This window comes from Pan paniscus, chromosome X, assembly GCF_029289425.2.
Source record: "Pan paniscus chromosome X, NHGRI_mPanPan1-v2.0_pri, whole genome shotgun sequence".
NCBI lineage: Eukaryota > Metazoa > Chordata > Mammalia > Primates > Hominidae > Pan > Pan paniscus.
This window is the reverse complement of record NC_073272.2, coordinates 131,106,297-131,125,243: the sequence shown is the minus strand read 5'-3', so window position 1 is coordinate 131,125,243 and position 18,947 is coordinate 131,106,297. Positions and strand designations below refer to the sequence as shown.

The following is an 18,947-nucleotide window of genomic DNA, read 5'->3' as shown; positions in this document are numbered from 1 at the left end:
GCTCTGTGCTCCTGTGGAGATGGCACTGTGTTGATGCTGCCAAGATTTTTACTGCCTGTGCACTTTAGAGTGGTGGCCTGAACCACATCTGGGCCCATTTGAGACACATCTGATGAGAGAGGGAGCTGAAAAATGCTGTGCCAGAATGTAGGGAGCAGAGACTTGAGGTAGTTCAGGGCAGCAAGCACTGAGGTTCCTTGGATGCCCAAGGTCCCTCTTTTGACCTCATTTTACGCCCCAGGTTTGGTATTCTGAGCCTGTGATGTGAGTGGCAGGCTGGATGGTCTCTGAAATGCCTTTAGGGTCATTCTCTTATTGTCATGCAGAATAGCATCTGCCTTCCTTCTATCCCTACTAATCTTCTTATCAAATGGTGGCTTGGTCATACCTTTAGTATTCTCTTCTGAATGTGCTTTTTCATTAACTCTTCACAACATAGCCACACTGAAAATTTTTCAGATCTTTACATTCTGCTTCCCTTTTGATTATAAATTCTTTTTAATTTGTTTCTATCTTCTTGTATTTTACTACAAGCATTCAAGAGAGGCCATACCACACCCTCAACACTTTGCTTAGATATTTATTTCACTAACTATACTATCATTGCTCAGAAGTTCTACCTTCTACAAAGCCCTAGGATACATACACAGTTCAGCCAGGTTATTTGCCACTTTATAAGAGGGATGGCTTTTCCTCCAGTTTCTGATAACATTTCTCATTTTCACCCGAGACTTCATCAGAATGGCCTTTACCATCCAGATTTATACCAAAATTCTGTTCATGACCTCTTAGGAAATCTCTAAGAAGATTAGGCATTGTTTACAGCTCTCCTCTTCTGAGCCATAACCAGATCACTCTTAACACTCTGCTCACAGAAATGTAGGCTTTTTCTAGCCTGATCCTTTGCATTCTTACGGCCTCTACCCATTACCTAGTTCCCAAGCTGCATCCGCATTTGTAGGTATTTGTTAGAGCAGCACACCACTTCTTGCTATCAATTTATACCTTGATTCTTTCAGGGTGCTATAACAATGTAACTTGGACTGGGTAGTTTTTAAAAACGTAATTTACTGAGAGTCCTGGAGTCAGGGATTTCGAACATTAAGGTGCCAGAAAATGTGGTGAACAATGAGGGCTCAATCTCTGCTTCAAAGATGGCACCTTCTAGCTATGTCCTCATATGGTAGTAGAAGTAAAAGAGCTCCCTCAGGCCACATTTTTAAGGATACTAATCCCATTCATGGGGGTAGAGCCTCATGACCAAATCACCTCCCATAGGCCTTACCTCTTAATACCATTACCATCAGGATTAGGTATTTGGGGCCATCATTAAAAAGTCATTAGGTATTTGGCAATCATTAAAAAGTCAGGAAACAACAGATGCTGGAGAGGATGTGGAGAAATAGGAAAGCTTTTACATTGTTGGTGGGAGTGTAAGTTAGTTCAACCATTGTGGAAGAGTGTGTCGATTCCTTAAGGATCTAGAATCAGAAATTCCATTTGACCCAGTAATCCCATTACTGGGTGTATACCCAAAGGATGATCAATCATTCTACTACAAAGACACATGCACACGTATACATATGTTTATTGCGGCAATGTTCACAATAGCAAAGACTTGGAACCAACCTAAATGCCCATTGATGATAGACTGGATACAGAAAATGTGGCACATATACACCATGGAATACTATGCAGCCACAAAAAAGGATGAGTTCATGTCCTTTGCAGGGACATGAATGAAGCTGGAAACCATCATTCTCAGCAAACTAACACAGGAACAGAAAACCAAACACTGAATGTTATCACTCATAAGTGGGAGTTGATCAATGAGAACACGTGGACACAGGGAGGGGAACATCACACATTGGGGCCTGTCAGTGGTGGGGGACTAGGGGAGGGATAGCATTAGAAGAAATACCTAATGTAGACGGCAGGTTGATGAGTGCCACAAACCACCATGGCATGTGTATACCTATGTAACAAACCTGCATATTCTGCACATGTATCCCAAAACTTAAAGTATAATAATAAAAAAAAGAAAATGGTTCATATTCATAAAATAACTTTCAAGGTCAAGTTTCATGACCAAAAATGCAATTCTAACCCCCCAATTGACTGAATGGATCCCACACTTCTGCCAAAGAGATTCCAAAGAAACCTGAAAAACTAGTTAAGGCCATAAAGGGAAGGAAGTAGGTGGTCAGACATGCCTCATTATACCCTCTCCCATTTGGATTTCAGGCATAACTGACCAGCATGAACATTAAAACAGATCTTGGCCTGGTGAGGTGGCTCATGCCTATAATGTCAACACTTTGGGAGGCTGAGGTGGGCGTATCCCTTGAAGTCAGGAGTTCAAGAATAGCCTGGGCAACATGGTGAAACCCTGTCTCTGCAAAAATACAAAAATTAGCTAGGCATGGTGACATACACCTTAGTCCTAGCAACTTGGGAGGCTGAGGCAGGAGAATCGCTTGAGCCTGGGAGGCAGAGGTTGCAGTGAGCTGAGATTGTGCCACTGCATTTCAGCCTGGGTGACAAAGTGAGACCACTTCTCAAAACAAACAAACAAAAACAAAGAAAAAAAAACAGATCTTAACACTGACAAAACAGATTCTTTGTAGCAATAAGATACCAAAGTCCAAGCTGACTCTAGTATAACCTCACATGATAAAAATGGAAATAAAAATATTTTACCCCAAAGTATGTTTTTTGGCCCTATTTTGAAATGGACCTGCAGAGCCATTGGGAAACATTTGCATCTGTAAAGCATCTCATTAACATAACTAGATCTTTCCTCTTCCAGGCCTTCCGAAACCTGAAGAGATTAACTGAGACTCTAGCACCTTTTAAAAGTCTAAATAGAAAACATTTGCTATCTATTATCTCTAAGGGCAGCCACTTATGAGACTTCATCTATGTAATAAAAACCTTGGTCTCCACAACCCCTTATGTTAACCCAGTCATTCTTTTCTATTGATTCCAGGTCTTTAGAAAATAACTTAACTCTTTCAAGCAATTGCCAATCAGAAAATCTTGGAATCCTCCTATGACCTGTAAGCACCCACTTTCCCCTGCTTTAAGTTGTCCTGCCCTTCTAGACCAAACCAATGGATACCTCACATGTATTGATTGATGTCTTATGTCTCTCTAAAACATAGAAAAGAAAGCTGTAGCCCAACCACCTTGAGCACATGTTCTCAGGACCTCTTGAGACCATGCCTTGGGCCATGGCTACTCATATTTGGCTTAGAATAAACCTCTTCACATATGTTACAGTTTGGCTTTTTTAGTCAATATTAATTGGCACCCTACATATGGGGCCTCAGAGAAGACTCAGAACCCTGAAAGAGTCACCCAAACCCAGAGCTAAGGTACCAGCAGGGGCCCATTGAAAGCCCCCCAACTCCAAGCTTCTTCTTGAGTGAAACTGGTAAGTCCTCCTCAGCCCTGAACCTCCTGCTCAGTTGACAGTCTTCTGCTTTATTCTGAGCTGGTTCTTTTCCTAGGAAGTTGTTGTTCAGGATCCTAATTTTGATTCAGAAAGCATTCTGAAGGATCTTTTCCATTGCCTCTTTCTCCCCAAATTAATCTCACTTGGCTTGTTTGTGCATTTGCTTGAGAAACTGAACTGTCCCTTGTGTAAATCAACGAGAGACTGAACTTCTCAGCTCCACTCCATTGAAACGCAGACTACAGTTTGGTTCCTCCCTTAAAGAAAATTAAAAAAAGGGAAACAAATAATCAAAGAATGAGGAGATACAAAGATAACAACCCCCTTTTGGGCACGTTGTTTGGTTTTATGATGCCTCTACTTGCAAGCATTTGTGTAAATGGAAAAGTTTGAAGGCATGCCAGGTTTTCTAATACTCCAGCTGGTTACATATTATGGTCTATTCTTGGGCACATTTTAAACTTGTGGCTAAATTACATCAAGAAAAATTCAGAGGTCAAAAGTCAACCTGCGAATATAGAGTCTTTAAAAAAAGTCAACCTGCGAATACAGAGTCTTTAAAGTTTTATGTGTATTTCTCTATTTTCTTTTCTGCCTGCTTTAAATCTGTTGTTACTTTTCTACTGGAGTTGAGATAAAAACCACTGTCTGCATCCAACCATTTCTTTTTCTTTTTTTTTTTTTTTCAAACTGGTGAGTTTGTATTTATCTCATGGTTAGAGTTCTGAAATAAAAGCTATAAGATCTTTGTTTGTATGTGTGTGTATGTGTTTAGATGTGTTTGTATGTACGTACATCCATTTTTTTTAATGTGTTGTGACCACAAAGTACCAAATTGGCTTTACAATAAAGGAGTACTCATAAATTAAGTAAATAAGCCCAGTGCTTTTCTAGTTCATGTGACTTAAGTAAATCTTTAACAAATAAGCTGACTTTAAAATTATTGGTAAAATAAAATTAGAAATGTCTTCAGAATTGTCAGCACACATTTTGTCTAGATTTACTGGTCAGGTGGTTTTGTGTTTATCTCTTATAGATATTTTATAAGGTGTTAAAGTTTGGCACAAAGGATATAGAAGTATAAACTCAGCCCCAAATCTATGATCTTTGTGTAATTTTTGATAAATAAGGCATTTAATATTGTTGGTCTAATGAAAACAGATAAATCCTGAGTTATCAGCAAAAAAAAAAAACATTTATTTAACTGTAAATTTCATACTTAGTTAAACACCTGATATTCACATGCTGTAAAATTGGTTAACAGAGAAATAACTTTAAATAATGACTAGCTTTGTCTAACATCACAGTTTTCATAAGTACTCTAGGTAAAATATTAAAAATAAATAAATAGTCAAATAAATGCAATGGAATAAATGTTTATAAATAAACTTGTCCTGTAATTTTAAATTCTTGAAGTTGTGTTAAGTTAAATAAGAGAGAATTATTAAATATGTGGGTCATATCCAATTGTTTTAAAAGATTATATATACAAAAACATTTTCAAACAAATTAATTATAAAATGGTTTTCATCTATAAAATGCTGATGTAATAAACAATTTAAGATTTCCTATTTACTAGGTCTTCACAAAAAAGTAAGGTTACTAAAAATAAAAATTGAATTTAATATATAATTCTACATGTAAAACATGTCAAAAAAAGATATATTCTGATGAAAATAAGAAAAATTATAACACATAAAAATGTGTTCTTAATAAAAGTAAATAATTTTTGTCTAATTCAAGGGTTACTTTGAAACAGGGTAAAATGAGCTGATAGTAAGTAAAAGAAATGTAAAGAAAGCTATAGCTATAAAAGCAGTATTTTTTGGTAATAGAGTTTAAAAGGAAAATAATTTTGTGTGAAAAAGAATCTTGTATGATAAATTTTTGTCCTAGAATAAAACAGAAAGTTCAAGCATGTCATAAATAGTATGTGAAAGTCATAATAGGGTTTGTAAAAAACAGAATTTATAAAAGAAATTTTGTGTGTGATCAAGTTGGCTATACTGGAAAGGAAATTATTTAATCATCTTCTAGAAATTGTGCTTTGATACTAAAAATACACTAATATAAAACTAAAGTTTTGGTAGACTAGATTTTCTTAAAATATTGATTTACTCAATGAAATTGCAAGAAATTTTTAAATTTTAATTATGTAATTCTTTTTTAAACTTGAAATTTCTGAGATTATCTTAGAAGTTCAAATTCTGCTATACTCTGCTGTTTTTAGCCTTTCTGTCCTTGAGAAGTCCTGGGATGCAGGTTTGACTTTCAGGTTATTCAAATAAGCTTCCCATAAGGAAAAATAATTGCTACCATAGGTCTTTTTTGTTGTTGTTGTTTTACTTTTTTGGTAATTAGCCTAAGGAACAGTGATTTTACATTTTATCAAAATAATTCCTGTGTTGTTTTAATTAGGTTTTAAAAAATACTTAAAAAACAAACTTTGAAAGGGTTAATGTTTTTATATTTGTGTAACTTCCTATATTGTTGTTGAAGTCTTTTGATTGTGACTCTTGTTAAATGATTAACTATTATTTTATAATGTTGTATGGTTCTGTTTTAATAAAATATTTTGAGACTTTTAACATTTTTGACAAATATCCTCAAAATCAAATCCCAAATTAAGTCTCTGACTTGACTTATTGCTGGAGGCTTATTAAAACTATAAAAATTAATCACTATAAGGACATAGAATCTTTCCACAGCTGCCAACAAGTCATAAACTCCAGTATCACCACCACCAGCCTGATGATTAGACATCAGTTGAGAGAATCCCTCTAGCCCCACTTAAAAAAGGTCTTTATGAAATGTTATTAACTAACCCTTGTGCTGTTAAGTTGCAGGGCTTTGACTCCTGGGTACATGTATCTCATCTGAAAGGGAATCCTGACGCCTACTGAATCTTAACAGTCAATATTGATATCTGGCATCAAATTCAAGTTGACCAAAGTTCCATCTTCAGACCTGGGAGAAGATGACAGTCAAAATGAACTGCTTTCATGTGACACTGGACCAGGCCTATATACAAAGGCATAAGTAATCATTGAGTAATGTTTCATCTATCTATCTTAATATAATTTGTTCTATGCCTTACTAGATAAATGTTTAGTTACCTGTGAGTTTTCTTTTCCTGCCATTGTCAGAGCTAGGCAGGGCTTAAGTCCCTTTTGTTTAAACATTACTAACTCTATACATAGCTTGCAAAATTGGATAAAACAACAAAGGTTACTTTTTCACTCTCTCTCTGCTTAATTTCTCTGAAATTTAAAACTATTCAGAATCCCATTGGGCCCGATCTATTTTCAATGCTAATGCTCCACTGCTAAAACTATATAAGCATCTTCCCTCTAGGCTCAGGCACTATCTTGGAAGAGGTAAATGTGTAAGATTGTAAAGGTTGATTTTTGAGCAACAAAATTAATTTAGATCTTCCAAATAAAAAATGGGCACACAGATGCCCAAACAGTTGGCAAAATAAGATACTTTACCTCCTGGACCAGTATGTGGTCCTTTTTCATCCATCCCAACCATAATTTCCTCTTTCCTGTAGAATTAAAAGAAAATTGCAAAGAGGATATGAACTTATCTGGTAACAAAACCTCCTGGGTATAGTGCTCCCAGTTATGAGATTTATGCAGATTGTTATATAAAGTTTTTTTAAATCAAGCACCTTAGGACAAACTATTAAAAAGATTGCTAAAAGCGTTGTGACACAACAAAAGTCTCTAAATTCTGTAGCTTAAAAAGTTTTAACAAAGTACTTATCTTTTGCAAGCTAATTGCTACAAGTCTATAACTAAAACATGTATTGACTGATGTCTTAGGTCTCCCTAAAATATATAAAACCAAGTTGTAAACCAATCACCTTGGGTACATGTTCTCAGGACCTCTGGAGACTGTGCCTTGGGCCATGGTCACTCATATTTGGCTGAGAATAAAATTTAAAAAATATTTTACAGAGTTGGGTTTTTCTTGTTGGCTTTTTCATAAAATGTAAAATGTTTGAGAAAGACACTTCTCAAGTGGCCAAGTGAGGATATTCTAGCTTAATGCGTAGAATTTATAGCTAAGTCAATTTTGTAACCTTGCCTTTTGACTTTTGGTTCTTGACGCTTACATTACAAAATTTTAAGGTTTGATAAATGCCTGCTCCACTTCCATTCCCATCTGGCCTAGGATATTTAAATTGGCTATAAGTCTTTTGGCTCTACATCTGTTGGCCGTGAGTCCCCACCAAGGGATAGGATAGACCCAGGGCACATAGCCACACCACCCCAGCAATGGTATGCAACAAAATGATAGTTTGGCCATTGATGTTGCCTCTGGGAAATTTTTTTTTTTTTTTATGAAGTCTTGCTCTGTTGCCCAAGCTGGAGTGCAGTGGTGCGTTCTAGGCTGACTGCAACCTTTGCTTCCTGGGTTCAAGTGATTCTCTTGCTTCGGCCTCCCAAATGGCTGGTATTACAGGCGTGCACCACCACACCTGGCTAATTTTTTTTTTTTTTTTGAGACAGAGTCTCACTCTGTCATTCAGGCTGGAGTGCAGTGGCACAATCTCGGTTCACTGCAACCTCCATTTCCCGGGTTCAAGTGATTCTCCCGCCTCAGCCTCCTGAGTAGCTGGGATTATAGGCATGCACCACCAGGCCCAGCTAATTTTTGTATTTTTTGTAGAGATGGGGTTTCGCCATGTTAGTCAGGCTAGTCTCGAACTCCTGACCTCGTGATCCACCTGCCTCGGCCTCCCAAAGTGATGGGATTATAGGCGTGAGCCACTGTGCCTGGCCTAATTTTAGTATTTTTAGTAGAGATGGGGTTTCGCAATGTTGGCCAGGCTGGTCTCGAACTCCTGACTTCAGGTGATCCACCTGCCTTGGCCTCCCAAAGTGCTGGGATTACAGGTGTGAGCCACCACGCTTGGCCTCCTCTGCTCAATCCTGACCAGAAAAATCAAATTCTAACTCCCCCAATCAACTGAATTCCCCTCCATTCATCTGCCAAGGGGATTCTAAAGAATCCTGAAAACTAGTTCAGGCCATGACAATTGACATTAAAACAGATCTTAAAACTGACAAAACAGATTCTTTGTAGCAATAAGATACCAAATTTCAACCTGACTCAGGTATAACTTCACATGATAAAAAAGGAAATAAAAATATTTTACCCCCAAAATAGATTTCTTTGACATATTTTGAAATGGCCCTGCAAGGCAGTTGGGGAAATTTTGCATCTGTAAAGCATCTCCTTAACATAACTAGATCTTTCCCCTTCCAGGCCCTCCTAAACCTGAAGAGATTAACTGAGATTCTAGCACCTTTTAAAGTCTACATAGGAAACATTCACCATTTATTATCTCTAAGGGCAGCCACTTATGAGACTTCATCTATGTAATAAAAACCTTGGTCTCCACAACCCCTTATGTTAACCCAGACACTCATTTCTATTGATTCCAGGTCTTTAGAAAATAACTTAACTCCTCCAAGCAATTGCCAAACAGAAAACCTTGGCATCTTCCTATGACCTGTAAGCACCCACTTTCCCCTGCTTTAAGTTGTCCTACCCTTCTGCACCAAACCAATGTATACCTCACATGTATTGATTGATGTCTTCTGTCTCTCTAAAACATAAAAAAGAAAGCTGTAACCCAACCACCTTGGTCAGGACGTCTTGAGACTGTGCCTTGCGCCATGGTCAGTCGTATTTTGTGCAGAATAAACATTTTTCAATATTTTACAGAGTTTGGCTTTTTTGTTGACTTTTTTCATAAAACATGAAAGATTATGTTTGAGAAAGGCGTTTCTCAAGTGACCATGTGAAGATATTGGGAAATCCTCTCGCCAAAGAACAACTATGAAATGGACAAAACCAACCATTTCTGTGCTCTGGAAATTAAATGTGCACAACAATGTTAAACTTTGGGCAAGAAAGTTTGAACTCTGATACGGTTTTGATTTGTGTCACTGCTGAAATCTCTTGTGCAATTGTGACCCTCAGTGTTGGAGGAGGGGCCTGGTGGGAAGTGATTGGATCATGGGGGTGGATTTCCCCCTTGCTGTTCTCATGTAGTGAGTGAGTTCTCGTGAGATCTGGTTGTTTAAAAGTGTGTAGCATCTCCCCCTGCTCTCTTCCTCCTTCTCTGGCCATGTAAAACCTGCCTGCTTCCCCTTTGCCTTCTACCATGATTGTAAGTTTCCTGAGGCCTCCACAGCCATGCTTCCTGTACAGACTGTGGAAGTGTAAGTCAATTAAACGTCTTTAGTCTTTAAACCTATAAATATCTTTGTAACAACTTCCTTAGCTACAATCTATAAGTTATTTATAGATTACACAGTCTCAGGTAGTTCTTAATAGCAATGCAAAAATGCACTAATACAAACCCTGTTTTGGTCTGGCCTGTGGCTGCTTCCGTATTTCTCTTTCCTAGGTCCATCTATAGGGACATTCTGCCAAGGTGAAATAAAGACTGATAAAATTCCTTACTAGCAAACTTGTATTACAAGAAATAACTAAAAACAGTCCTTCAGTCTAAAAGGAAATGACTCTATATGGTGACTTGAATCCACAAGAATAAATGAAGGGCACAGGAAATGGTAAATAGCTGGGTTAATATAAAAAAGACTCTATGTATTGTTTTTTCATTTTTTCTATATTATCCAAATGACCTAAGATTATGTGAAGTAATAATTATTACATTGTACTGTTGGTTTTAAAATATATAACTGTAATTTATATGATAACAGCCCAATGTTGGAGGGGTTTGGAAATAAATATGAGCAAAGTTTCTATGTTTTACTTGAAGTAAGTTAGTATTAAGCTGATGTATATTCTGATAGGTTAAAATGTATATTGTAACCCTTAGAACAACAATTAAAATAAAAGCATAATTAAAAATTCAAAGAGAAGTTAAAGTGGTACATAAAAATATTCAGTGAATATATAGTGAAAAGTTAAAAATATTTACTGAACACAAAAGAATGCAGTCAATCTGGAACAGAGGAACAAATCCAGACGGGAGATATATAGAAACCAAATACCCAAATGGCAAATTTAGATTCAACTATATCAAAAACTACATTAAATTTTAGTAATTTAAACACCAAAATTAAAAGATGGAGATCATTAGGTGGATAAAAAAGCAAGATCTGAGTTTATACTACCTACAGGAGATGAGTCTTAAATCAACACCCAAATAGGTTGAAAGTAAAAGGATGGAAAAAAGATATATGGTGTCAATGGTAATCATAAGAAAGCTGGAGTGGCTACATTAATATCTGAAGAAATAGATTTATGGCAAGGCTTCATGATAAGAATATTATGGAATACACAGATAAAAATTACATAATAGTGTCAGAGTTAATATATCCAGAAGCTAGATCAATTATAAATGTATACATGCTTGCAACAAAGCTTCAAAATACATAAAGCAAGAAGTGCCATAAATAAAAGAAGGACCACACAATTCAGCAATAATAATGGGGCATTTTGCTGGGTGCAGTGGCTCACACCTGTAATCTTAACATTTTGGGAGGCAGAGACGGGTGGATCACCTGAGGTCAGGAGTTCAGGACCAGCCTGGCCAACATGGTGAAACCCCATCTCCACTAAAAATTCAAAAATTAGCTAGGCATGGTGGCAGGCACCTGTAATCCAAGCTACTCAGGAGGCTGAGGCAGGAGAATCACTTGAACCCAGGAGGTGGAGGTTGTAGTGAGCCAACTTTGTGCCATTGCACTCCAGCCTGGGCAACAGAGCGAGACTCCATCCGAAAAAAAAAAAAAAAAAGGGACGGGGGGCATTTTTATTCCTCATTCTCAATAACTGGTAGAGCAAGTGGACAGAAAACCAGCAAAAATATATAACACTTGAAAAGACAACATCAACTAGCTTCACCTAACTGATGTATAAAATCACTTCACACAAGCCTGTGGTATACACCCGCTTTTCATGTACACATGGAACATTATGACAGAACATGTGATGGACCATAAAACAAGCCTCAGGAAATTTAAAGATTCCTGTCTTACAAAGTATGAATGGAAGTAAATTAGAAAATAATAAGAGAATAAAATCTGGATATCCATAAATTCCACGGAATTATACACCATAGTTCTGAATAACAAATGGGATGGGTCAAGGAAGAAATCATAAAGTAAATTAGGAGATATTTTTAGTAGAATGAAATTTAAAACAACATATCAAAATTTATTGCCTGCAGCTAAGTCAATAACAAAGATATTTATAGGTTTAAACTCTATATCAGAAAAGAATGATTTCAAACCTCATTTGCCCTTTTAGAAGCTAGAGAAAGAAAAGCAAACTAGGTCCAAAACAAGCAGAAGAAAGTAAATCAGTAAGACTAGAATAGAAATGAAAGAAATAGAAAACAGTAAAACAAGAGAAGAAAGTCAATAACATCAAAATTCATTCTATGAAAAATATACAAAAATTGAAAAACATTTATTTATTTATTTTGAGATGGAGTCTCACTCTGTCACCCAGGCTGGAGTACAATGGCATGATCTCAGCTAACTGCAACCTCCACCTCCCGGGTTCAAGAGATTCTCCTGCCTCAGCCTCCTGAATAGCTGGGACTACCAGTGCGTGCCACCACACCTGGCTAATTTTTGGATTTTTAGTAGAGACGGGGTTTCACCGTGTTGGCCAGGCTGGTCTCAAACTCCTGACCTCAAGAGATCTGCCCCACCTTGGCCTCCCAAAGTGCTGGGATTACAGGTGCGAGCCATCACGCCCTGCCAAAAAAATATTTATTTAAAAGTCCAAGGGAAAAAACACACTTTTGGAGGCCAAAGCAGCAGAATCACTTGAAGCCAGGAGTTCGAGACCAGCCTGGGTAACAAATGAAGACCCTGTCTCTACAAAAAATTTAAAAATTAGCCAGGCATGGTGGCACGTGCCTGTAGTCCCAGCTATGTGGTAGGCTGAGGCAAAGAATTACTTGGGCCCAGGAGTCTGAGACTTTAGTGAGCTACAATCACCTCACTGCATTCCAGTCTGAGCAACAGGGTGAGACCCCCCTCCGCAATCTCTTTAAAAGAAATTTAAAAAAGAGAACAGGCACAAATTATCAAAATCAGTGATGAAAATGGGACATTGGGATACTACTGATCCCACATAAATTAAAAGGATTGTAAGGGAATATTATGAACATGACAGAAAATTACACAACTTAGATGACGTGGTCAGATTTCTCAAAGGACACAAATTATTAAAACTTATTTAAGAATAAATTAAAAATCTGGCTGGGTGCAGTGGCTCACACCTGTAATTCCAGCACTTTGGGAGGCCAAGGTGGGCGGATCACCTGAGGTTGGGAGTTGGAGACCAGCCTGGCCAACATGCTGAAACCCCATCTCTACTAAAAATACAAAAAAAGAAAAAAAAATTTGCCAGGTGTGGTGGCAGGTGCCTGTAATCCCAGCTACTCGGGAGGCTGAAGCAAGAGAATCACTTAAACCCAGGAGGCAGAGGTTGCAGTGAGCCGAAACCGTGCCATTGCACTCCAGCCTGGGCGACAAGAGCAGGGCGCCATCTCAGAAAAAAAAAAAAAAAAAAAACATAAAAAATCTGACTAGACCTATGACAGAAGTAAATATATTAATAATCAAAAATACTTACACTAAGAAAAATCCCAACCCAGTTGGCTTCACTGGTGAATTCTATTAAATATTTTTAAAAGAAATAATAATGCCAGTGCTTCACAACTGTTTCAGAAATAGAGGCTGAGAAAACACTTCTGATTCATCCTGTGAAGCCAGTATTATTCTGACACCAAAACCAGAAAAAGACATCAGAATAACAGAAGACTATAGACCCTTTATATCCTTCATGGTCATGGATATAACACTTAAAATATTAGTAAACTTAATCCAACAACATATAAATAGGATTATATGTCATGACCAAGTGGGATTAATCCCATGAAAACCAGGTTGGTTTAATATTCAAAAGTCAACTAAGTACTGCACAATGTTAGTAGAACATAGGATTAAAATCACATAATTTTCTCAGTAGATGCATAAAAGTATTTATAAAAATGGAACACACATTTATGATAAATAGCCTCAACAAACCAGGAGCGGAAGAAGACTTCCTCAAATTGATAAAGGGCATCCATGAGAAACCCAGGGCTAACATCATATGTAATGTTGAAGAAATGTATTGTTTCCTCCCTCCTAAGATTACTAACAAGGCACAGATGTTCACTTTTGCCACCTCTCTTTTAACGTTTTACTGGATTTTTTAGCCAGTGCAATCAAGTTCAAAAAGAGACATTAAATGCATCTGGATTAGAAAGGAAATATTAAAACTGCCTTTTTTTTTCTAGAAAACATCAAGGAATGCATGAAAACTACTAGAACTAGTAATTGAGTTTTATAAATTTACATCACACAATATCAATATACAAAATTGATATTTCTATATACTAGCAATTAATCAGAAAATTGAATTAAAAATACAATGCCATTCACCACAGCATCAACAAGAAAAAAATACTTAGGGTTAAAATTGACAAAAGAGCCGGGTGCAGTGGCAGGTGCCTGTAATCCCAGCTACTGGGGAGGCTGAGGCAGGAGAATAGCTTGAACCAGTGCAGCAGAGGTTTCAGTGAGCCAAGATCATGCCACTGCACTCTAGCCTGGGAGACAGAGTGAGACTCTGTCTCAAAATAAAAAAAAAAAAATTGACAAAAGAAGCACAAGACTTGTCCATGAACTATAGTTGAGAGAACACTGTTGATGGAAGCCAAAGAAGGCAATGAACAGAGACACATTCTATGTTTATAAATCGAAATGCTCATTATTGTCAAGATGGCAATTGTACCTAAATTTATTTATAAATTCAAATCAATCCCCATCAAAATTCCAATAGAAATTGATAGGATGATTTTCAAATTTATATGGAAATGCAAATAACCTAGAATAGCCAAAACAATTTTTGCAAAAGTACAAAGTTGAAAGATACGCTAACTGATTGCAAAACTTACCATAAGACCATAGTAATCAGGACAGTAGAGAATTGGCAAAAGTATAGGCATATACATAAATGGAACAGAATGGAGAGTACAGAAATAAATCCTTGCATCTGTATTCATTTGATTTTTGGCAAAGATATTAGCACAAATCATTAAGAAAAAAGATGATCTCAGGGAATGGTGCTGGAACATTTGGCTATCCATATGCAACAAGTGAACTTAAACCGTTACCTCACATAATCACACATAAAGGTTACCTCAGAACGGATCACAGACCTTAACTTTTTTTTTTTTTGAGACAGTCTCGCTCTGTCACCCAGGCTGGAGTGCAGTGGTGTGATCTCAGCTCACTGCAACCTCTGCCTCCCGGGTTTAAGTGATTCTCCTGCCTCAGCCTCCCAAGTAGCTGGGATTACAAGCATGTGCCACCACGCCCAGCTAATTTTTGTATTATTAGTAGAGACAAGGTTTCACCATTTTGGCCAGGCTGGTCTCGAACTCCTGACCTCAGGTGATCCACCCGCCTAGGCGTCCCAAAGCGCTGGGATTACAGGTGTGAGTCACCACACCTGGCCACACAGACCCTAGTATATGAGCAAAAACTAGAAAACTTCTAGAAGGAAATGGGGGAAAATCTTTGTTTTTGGATTAGGCTAATCCAAAAACAAAACATTGACAAATTGGATTGGACATAGTTAAAATTATAAAATTCTGCTTTTCAAAAGACACTGTTAATAGAATGAAAATGTAAGTCATGGCTTATACAAATATTTCTAAAACATATTTGTTAGAGGACTTGTATGCAAGTTCTTCTATAAAGAACTTTCAAAACTCAATAATAATTTAAAAAATTAAAATAGGTAGATTTGCTGTAACAAAAATACCATAGACTGGGTGGCTTAAACAACATGCATTCATTCCTCACCGTTCTGGAGGCTGAGAAGTCTAAGATCAAGGTGACAGCAAAACTGGTGTCTGGTGAGGGCCTGTTTCCTGACTTAGAGACAGTTTCCATCTTACTATATTCTCACATGGCTAAGAGAGAGATAATCTTTGTCATGTCTCGTCTCAGACACCAATCCCATTCCTGAGGGCTCTACCCTCATGAACTAACTCCCAGAGGCTCACCTCCAAATATCATCATATTGGGAATTAGGCTACAAGATTCAAATTTAGGAGGCATTCAGTTCATAACAATGAGCCAAATATTTAATAGATACTTTACTAAAGAAGATACATGCATGGATAAAAATACATGAAAATATGCCCAAACATCATTGGCCATTAAAAAAATGCAAATTGAAACCACAAGGTGATAAAACTACACTCATTAGAATGGCTATAATAAGAAAACCAGACACTTTCACATTTTTGACGGTGTAGAGACACTGGAAATTTCAGACATGCCAGTGAGAATGTAAAATTTTTTCACCATTTTGGAAAAAAGCTTGACTATTTTTCTTTCTTTCTTTCTTTCTCTCTTTCTCTCTCTCTCTCTCTCTCTCTCCCTCTCTCTCTCTCTCTCTACCTCTCTCTCCCTCTCTCTTTCTTTCTTTCTTTCTTTTTTGAGACAGTACTGCTCTGTTGCCCAGGCTGGAGTGCAATGGCATGATCTTGGCTCACTGCAACTCCACCTCCCAGGTTTGAGCGATTCTCCTGTCTCAGCCTTCCAATTCTCCTGTCTCAGCCTCCCACGTAGCTGGGACTACAGGCGCCCGCCACCATGACTGGCTAGATTTTGTATTTTTAGTAGAGACGGGGTTTCGCCATGTTGGCCAGGCTGGTCTCGAACTCCGGACCTCAAGTGATCTGCCTGCCTTGGCGTCCCAAAGTGCTGGGATTACAGGCATGAGCAATTTCTTTAAAAAGAAAACATAAACTCAGGATATGACCCAGCTAGTCTTCTTTAAGGTATTTACCTGTCCTAAGCCACTCATGCTTCTATAACAAAATACCACAGACTGGGTAATTTATAAGCAATAGAAATTTATTTCTCACAGTTTTGGAGGCTGGAAAGTTCCAGATCAAGATACTGGCAGGTTTGGTATCAGGCGAGGGTCCAGTCTCTCACCTTCCGAGCTGTTGCCTTGTTGCTGCATCTTCTGGAAGGGATAAATGCTGTGTCCTCACATGGTGGAAGCAACAGGAAGGGATGAACCCATTCCCTCAAATCATTTCATAAAGGCCCTAATTCTGTCCCTGGGGCTCTTCTTTTGTGACTTAATTATTTCCTAAAGGCCCCACCTCTCAATACTATCATACTGTTGATTACGTTTCAACATATGAATTTTGGGGGACACATTCTAAATGTGACACTATCCAAGGGAAATGAAAATATATGTCTGCACAAAGACATACACAAATATTTGTAGTAGCATTATTTATTGCAGCCTCGATCTGGAAAAAAATCCAAATTTCCATTGCCAGGTGTGTGAATTAACAAAATGTGGCATATCTATTAGTCAGGGTTCTTTAGTTGGACAGAACTAACAGGATAGATGAATATATGAAGGGGAGTTTATTAAGAGAATTGGCTCACACGGTCACAAGGTGAAGTGCCACAATAGGCCATCTGCAAGCTGAGGAGCCAGGAAGCCATTCCGAGTCCCAAAACCTCATAAAGTAGGGAAGCTGGCCAGACCCGGTGGCTCACCCCTGTAATCCCAGGAATTTGGGCGGCCAAGGCGGGCATATCACAAGGTCAGGAGATCGAGACCATCCTGGCCAACATGGTGAAATGTGTCCTTAACTTTTTATAATGTACTTAGAGTTTATATTCTACCACCTCATACAGAATGTAAAATCTTTATAACAATATACATACTTTTACTATTCCTCAGTGTCCTTTATACTATTATTGTCATTTGTAATTTATGTACATACATTATAAACACAGCAAAATGATGTTAGAACTTTTGCTTTAAGCGTTCAAGTATATTTTAAAGGAACTAAGTGAAATTTTTTTTTGTACATTCTCAGACACTGAAAATTTCTGATGTTCTTTACTCTGGAACATGTTCTGGCTCTGGAAGATCTGTATTTTCCTCTGATGTAGTTTTCTTCAACCTGAAGAATGTCCTATAGCATTTATTTTATTGCATGCCTACCAGTGACAAAGAATCTTAGTTGTCTTTTGTCTGAAAACATCTATTTCACCTTCATCTGTGAAGATATTTTCAAGGATGGAGAACTCTGGGTTGATTTTTTTTCCCATCAGCACTTTCAAGAGGACGTGACACTGTCCTGTAGCCTCCATAGTCACTGATGAGAAAGCCATAGCTTTTAAAATAAAACATGTGATATATGACAGCTGCAGCATTTCAATTCTCTGGGGGAAATGACTGAGTTTTCAATGAGTGGTCTTGGGATTACTGGGCATCCGTGCGTGCAAATGAAACTTTACTTCTCCCTCACACTGTACACAAAACTCAATTCCATAGTCTCTTTTCAGGTACTCATGGTGAGGAAATTCATTATAAACCTGCACTTGTGCTATGGAAAGCCCAGGAGAGGAGGGAGGGCTTTGATGGATTTGAGAGGTGAGAATGAATGTCTAAGCCAGGGGTTGGCAAGCTAACTCACAGAACAGATGTGGCCAGTGACTTGTATTTGTAAGGCCTGAAAGAGTGATTTTTACATTTTTAAAGCTTTGCTTGAAAAAATGGAGGCTATGTGACCGAGGCCACCTGTGGCTTGCATAGCTTAAATCATTCACCATCAGGCCTTTTACAGAAAGAGTCTGCTATTCCCTGCATCTAGGACCAAAGATACCTTGACCCATAGTGTCTCCTATGTAGGTACAGGACATGTTCTAGAAACCCCACTGTGGTCTAATGTGCACGTCCTCTTCATGAGGATGGCTTCACTGACATAAACATAAGCCGGACCAGATTAGCATTTCATGTCAGGCCAGGCCCCAGAAGCAGAGTAGAGTGAGATCCAGACACAAGTTCTAACCGTATCTGCGACATGGCCTTACAGGAAACCAGTGGAAATCATTCCTCAGTGAAAGGCAGAGGCCTAGGAAATGGGGTTGGAGCCGGGGTGCGTGGGTGGGCACGAAGGTTCACCCTTTCTGGAGGACCTCCCAGACCGCAGAATCAAGGGGGCACCTCCTGGACATCTTCTCACTACTATGTATCTTCCAGTCTTGATTTCTTAAAAGACAGCAAGGTGAGAGGAGGGGAAATAGAGGAGCATGCGAGAGACCACTGGGATTTTGGGTCAGGACTATCCTGCCATCAAAATGAAGTTGGAAACTACGGAACCTATGACCCAAGATATTGGTTTTGCGACCTCTGTTAGGTTCTTTTAAACCCTTTTTTCTGCATCTGATAGTGCTTTTATGCTCAGAATGTTGTCCTGCAGGGTCAATAGTCACATTCTCAAAATAAGAACTTTCTAGGTGCTGGCCATCTGGGGTCTCAAAGGGGGGCGGGAGTGGGGAGTGGCTATTGTACCTCCTCTGCAGCCAGACTTTGGAAGATGAGGGTG

The 18,947-nt window shown here is 38.2% G+C and overlaps 1 long non-coding RNA gene across 1 annotated transcript in view; it reads left to right on the top strand.

The window, feature by feature from the left end:
• The window catches only part of LOC103785380 (uncharacterized), a 106,160-nt gene extending 95,837 nt beyond the window's left edge, over window positions 1-10,323 (top strand). Inside the window, exons 13-14 of the long non-coding RNA XR_008622754.1 lie at window positions 2,990-3,059; window positions 6,298-10,323. This is a non-coding gene — a long non-coding RNA (uncharacterized LOC103785380). The remainder of the gene's footprint in view (window positions 1-2,989; window positions 3,060-6,297) is intronic.
• Window positions 10,324-18,947: the final 8,624 nt, after the last annotated feature.